Source organism: Vulpes vulpes, chromosome 2 (genome assembly GCF_048418805.1).
Source record: "Vulpes vulpes isolate BD-2025 chromosome 2, VulVul3, whole genome shotgun sequence".
Taxonomy (NCBI): Eukaryota; Metazoa; Chordata; class Mammalia; order Carnivora; family Canidae; genus Vulpes; species Vulpes vulpes.
The window spans coordinates 71,832,240-71,838,599 of NC_132781.1; the positions used below are offsets into that span (position 1 = coordinate 71,832,240).

A 6,360-nucleotide genomic window follows, 5' to 3' on the forward strand; every position below is an offset into this window, starting at 1 on the left:
ATAAAAGACACATTTTAGTTGAGTTTTATGGATGCACAATAAAATACAATAAAAATATTTGATTACATACAATTTTTAGTATTTATAACTCAATGTAATTACTGGTTTTGAAAGAAGAAAAATCTACAAGATGTTAATTAAGATTTCTATCTATAGCCTTGATATTTCACTTTTAGTTTACTTAGGTAAAATATCGAGTATTTTTTTTTTAAGTAATCTCTACACCCAACATGGGGCTCAAACTCACAATCCTGAGATCAAGAGTTGAATGTTCTTCAGAACATTGCATGTTCATTACCTGACTGGGCCAGCCAGGTGCCCCAAATCTTGAGTGTTGAAAGAAGGAGAAAGTATATGCAGTAATTGAATTTGCTTCATTACTTCTGAAAACTGCTTATTAAGAACTAATACGTCACCCATTTTGATGGTGCAGCTCCTTTTATATGTTGAGAGTCCTTTAAGCAGTTTAGTTATTTGCAATTCAATCTAGAAGATAACAGATAAGGAAAATGACCAGCAAATTGAAGATCTGTCGTTAAGCAACTATTTTTACACTGTTTCATTCAATGTTTTACTTTTTAAAGAATATTTTGCATGCTAAATTCCCATCTTTAGTAGTTTCTTGTGTCACAGAATAGCATCCTTATGCTTTTATCAGGTAATTGTAATGAGATATGATGTTACTTTAACAATATGGTGTTTGTTTTCTATCCAATTTTAATAGGTCTTAACCATGCTTGCAACATTGGAATAACCTGGAAAGTCTTTGGAAAGGATTACTATATCATAGATTCAGAGATTCTGATTGTTTTGATTGGGGAGGGGGTCAGGCATTAGGTACTTTTGAAAAGTTCCTTAGATGATTCCAAAGTGGAATCTGGACGGAGATCCACTACCATAAATATTGCAGACTATATATATTCTGCACACAAATATATAACAATATATACTATTGTAAAATATGAAATAACACCATTATAATCTTATAATGTTATTATTTATACATTGATAATTTCTATTATACTATATTATACATGCACATAGATATATAAATATAATATATCAGTATTTTCCGGATACTGGTATATTATTTCCTAGTTTGTTATGAAACCAGTTTGTATATTGCATTAACTTCTGTCCCAGAGTTATATTGTGAATAAAGTACAAAATATTTCTTCATAAAATATGAATTAAATTGAAAAAAGTCTTAAAAATAGCCAAGTTCAACAAAAAGAAATAAAAGGCATTCAAATTGGCAAGGAAGAAGTCAAACTCTCTCTCTTTGCAGATGACATGATACTGTACATAGAAAACCCAAGAGACGCCACCCCAGGATTGCTAGAACTCATACAGCAATTCGGCAGTGTGGCAGGATACAAAATCAATGCCCAGAAATCAGTAACATTTCTATACACTAACAATGAGACTAAAGAAAGAGAAATTAAGGAGTCAATCCCATTTACAATTGCACCCAAAAGCATAAGATACCTAGGAATAAACCTAACCAAAGAGATAAAGTATCTATACCCTAAAAACTACAGAACATTTCTGAAAGAAATTGAGGAAGACACAAAGAGATGGAAAAATATTCCATGTTCATGGATTGGAAGAATTAATATTGTGAAAATGTCAATGGTACCTGGGGAAATTTACACATTTAATGCAATCCCTGTCAAAATTCCTTGGACTTTCTTCAGAGAGTTGAAACAAATCATCTTAAGATTTGTGTGGAGTCAGGAAAGACCCCAAATAGCCAGGGGAATATTGAAAAAAAAAAAAAAAAAAAAAAAAAAAACCAGAGCCGGGGCATCACAATACCAGATTTCAGGTTGTACTACAAATCTGTGATCATCAAGACAGTGTGGTACTGGCACAAAAACAGACACATAGATCAATGGAACAGAACAGAGAATCCAGAAATGGCCCCTCAACTCTATGGTCAACTAATATTCGACAAAGCAGGAAAGACTATCCACTAGAAAAAGGACAGTCTCTACAATAAATGGTGCTGGGAAAATTGGACATCCACATCAGAAGAATGAACCTAGACCATTCTCCTACACCAGACACAAAGATAAACTCAAAATGGATGAAAGATCTAAATGTGAGACAAGAATCCATCAAAATCCTAGAGAAGAACACAGGCAACACCCTTTTTGAACTTGGCCACAGCAACTTCTTGCAAGAGACATCCATGAAGGCAAGGGAAACAAAAGCAAAAATGAATTATTGGGACTTCATCAAGATACAAAGCTTCTTGGCAGTCCTGGTGGCTCAGCGGTTTATCGCCTGCCTTCAGCCCAGGGTGTGATCCTGGAGACCCCAGATCGAGTCCCACGTCAGGCTCCCTGCATGGAACCTGCTTCTCCCTCTGCCTGTATCTCTGCCTGTATCTCTGCCTATCTCTGTTGGACCCGTGATTCTCAGGACAACTCACTTGGACAAGGCTGCCACAGGGATTCAAAAACTCCCCCACCTTGTCGATGAAGCCTTGCATCAGGACTTGGCAGACTTCCGAGTTGGCCATCCGGACCTCATCCTCCTGCAGTACGTGAATAATTTGCTCCTACCGGCTAAGACAGAACAGGATTGTGTAAAAGGTATGGGGGCCCTGCTCGAGAGACTGGGAGGACTGGGGTATAGGGCCTCCGCCAAAAAGGCCCAAATAGGCCAGAGACGAGTGACCTATCTGGGATATCTCCTGGAAGGAGGCCAGAGGTGGCTGATGGAGGGCCACAAAAAGGCTGTAGCCCTGATCCCAGCACCAACTAATGCCAGAGGGCTACGAGAGTTCCTCAGCAGTGCCGGGTTCTGCCACCTCTGGGTACCCGGGTTTGCAGAGCTGGCAGCTCCCCTATATCCTCTCACGAAATCCAACACCCCCTACCACTGGGGAAAGGAGCAACAATTGGCTTTTGACAAAATAAAAAGGGCCTTATTGACCGCCCCCCCTGAGCCTCCCAGATGTAACCAAGCCATTTACGCTATATGCTGATGAACGCCGAGGAATAGCCAAAGGGGTCCTAACTCAGAAACTGGGACCCTGAAAAAGGCCTGTGGCATACTTTTCAAAAAATTGGACAGCGTGGCTGCAGGATGGCCCCCATGTCTCCGAATAATAGTGGCTGTGGCAGTCCTGGTAAAAGACTCAGATAAGTTGGCCTTTGGCCAACCCCTCACTGTGGTGGCCCCCCCACGCCATAGAGACAGTCATCTGCCAGCCCCCTGATCAATGGCTCTCAAACGCTTGGGTCACCCATTATTAGGCCATGTTACTGAATTCCGAGTGGATACAGTTTGGAACGGCTACATCCCTAAACCCGGCCACCTTGCTTCCAGAAACCGAGTCCCCCTCCCTGATAATGCATGATTGCCATCAGATCCTAGCCGAGGTCCATGGCACCAGAGGGGACTTGACGGACCAGCCTATGCCAGATGCTGAAGCAACCTGGTACACAGATGGGAGTAGCTTTCTACGAAATGGTGAACGTAAAGCCGGGGCTGCCGTGGTAAATAAAAAAAACTGTCATCTGGGCCAGTGCCCTAGAGCCTGGAACTTCAGCTCAAAGGGCGGAGCTTATAGCCCTAACTCAGGCCCTAAAAAAGGCTAAGGACAAAAAGGTCAACATTTATACTGACAGCAAAAAATTGAGTATAATTCACTGTCCTGGACATCAGCATGGCAACGACCCAGTAGCAGAGGGGAACAGGATGGCCGATGAAACAGCACGAGCCGCTGCACTAGGCCCACAGGAAGATGGACAGAAGCATCCCCCACCAGATGAGAAACTGCCCAGGTGGTTGTCAAGAAAATCCTAGAAAAAATTTTCCCCCGGTTTGGACTGCCCAAGGTAATAGGGTCGAACAACGGCCCTGCCTTCGTCTCCCAGGTAAGTCAGTTGGTGGCCAGATTACTGGGGATAAATTAAAAATTACATTGTGCATACAGACCCCAGAGCTCAGGGCAGGTAGAAAAAATAAATAGAACAATTAAAGAGACCCTAACCAAATTGACATTGGAGACTGGCACTAGAGACTGGGTCCAACTCCTCCCCTTGGTCCTGTTCCGAGTCTGGAACACTCCCACGCGCCATGGACTAACTCCTTACGAGATTCTCTATGGAGGTCCCCCACCAGTGATGGACTTACTAGATTCTGCTATTGACCCTCTTACTAAAAAGTTCCCTAAGATTTTAAGGTTAAAATCAGTCCAAACAAAGAGGAGGGAATGAAGAAACCCCCCCCCCCCCACACACACACCCCCGTGAGTGGGCCCAGGCCTAACCCTGAGGCAGCCCATCCAGGCGCCTCCCATGAATTCAAGCAACGAAAACATTCTGTTTTTCCGAGATAAGAAAACTATCCCCCGCCTCGCCCTGACTGGAAAAGTCCCTGAACATGGTCGTGTTGACCTTCAAAGAAATCAATCACGTCATAACCCGAATGCTATGCTACTCCCGCTTTTTCTTTGCCTTTAAAAGATGCCTGTAATTGCTAATCGGGGCGCTCTGCCACCTCTGAGGTGGAGAGCCCGTTTGCGCAAACGTTCAATAAACCCTCTTGCTTGTTGCATCTGCCTGTCTGGGGTCTGAGTCTCTGGGGCGTCCACCGGGACACGTTGGCACGCGTGAGCAAGGGTCCAACAATCTCTATCTGTCTCTATCATCTCTATCTCTATCTCTATCTCTATCTCTATCTCTATCTCTATCCCCATCTCTATCTCTATCTCTGTGTCTCTCTTGAATAAATAAATAAAATCTTTAAAAAAAAAGATACAAAGCTTCTGCACAGCAAAAGAAACAGTCAACAAAACTAAAAGACAACCTACAGAATGGGAGAAGATATTTCCAAATGACATATCAAATAAAGAGCTAGTATCCAAGATCTATAAAGAACTTATTAAACTCAACACCAAAGAAACAATCCAATCATGAAATGGGCAGAAGACATGAAGAGAAATCTCACAGAGGAAGACATGGACATGGCCAACAAGCACATGAGAAATTGCTCTGCATCACTTGCCATCAGGGAAATACAAATCAAAAGCACAATGAGATACCACCTCACACCAGTGAGAATGTGAAAATTAACAGGGCAGGAAACCACAAATGTTGGAGAGGATGTGGAGAAAAGGGAACCCTCTTGCACTGTTGGTGGGAATGTGAACTGGTGCAGCCACTCTGGAAAACTGTGTGGAGGTTCCTCAAAGAGTTAAAAATAGACCTGCCCTACGACCCAGCAATTGCACTGCTGAGGATTTACTCCAAAGATACAGATGCAATGAAACGCCGGGACACCTGCACCCTGATGTTTCTAGCAGCAATGTCCAGAATAGCCAAACTGTGGAAGGAGCCTCGGTGTCCATCGAAAGATGAATGGATAAAGAAGAGGTGGTCTATGTATACAATGGGATATTCCTCAGCCATTAGAAATACGCACCATTTGCTTTGACATGGATGGAACTGGAGGGTATTATGCTGAGTGAGGTAAGTCAATCGGAGAAGGACAAACATTCTATGGTCTCATTAATATGGGGAATATACAAAATAGTGAAAGGGAATAAAGGGGAAAGGAGAGAAAATGAGTGGGAAATATCAGTGAGGGAGACAGAATATGAGAGACTCCTAACTCTGGGAAACGAACAAAGGGTGGTGGAAAGGGAGGAGGGCGGGGGGTGGGGGTGACTGGGTGATGGGCACTGAAGGAGGCACTTGACAGGATGAGCACTGGATGTTATGCTATATGTTGGCAAACCAAACTCCAATAAAAAATAATAAATAAAATCTTTAAAAAAATACCCAAGTTTAGGAATAGAAAAAAAAAACGTAAAATTTTTGATATTTGTAAGTACTGTACTTTGAATATGATATTGTTTTAGGTCCATGAAGTCCTCTTGCTTCCCTGACCAAAAGGTCATTTTGCTATTCTAGCCAATGAGATTTGGACAGAGATCAAGGTGTACCTAACCTTGGATTTAATTCTTCATGGAAAATACTTTTTTCCATGATTCTGATGTGATACATTGTTACATTCTCTAGAGGATATTTAAGGATATTTACGTTTCAAACTGAATATTAATCTACATCTTTGGTCTTTGCATGATGATAATGACTTGCCTCCTGTTCTCAAGAAGTGGCCAGGAATATCATGTCCTTATGTAAACCAAATGCCAGCCAAGACCTAATTTTAGGGTAGGATCTGAGTAAAAAAGTCAGCAAAAGAGACATTATTTTTTAAAATTTTAAAAAAAGATTTTATTTATTGGAGAGAAAGAGCGAATGAGCAAGAGAACGCGTGTGCAAGCAAGCCAGGGGAAGGGCAGAGGGAGAAGGAAAGAGAGACTCTCAAGTTGAGCACGGG

The 6,360-nt window shown here is 42.0% G+C and overlaps 1 long non-coding RNA gene across 1 annotated transcript; it reads left to right on the forward strand.

Annotated features, from left to right (window-relative positions):
• The first annotated feature begins 2,425 nt into the window (after positions 1–2,425).
• Positions 2,426–4,572, forward strand: LOC140596127 (uncharacterized). The gene is made up of 2 exons (XR_011998134.1): positions 2,426–2,600; positions 3,381–4,572. It is a non-coding gene; the product is annotated as an uncharacterized lncRNA (long non-coding RNA).
• The last annotated feature ends 1,788 nt before the right edge of the window (positions 4,573–6,360 follow it).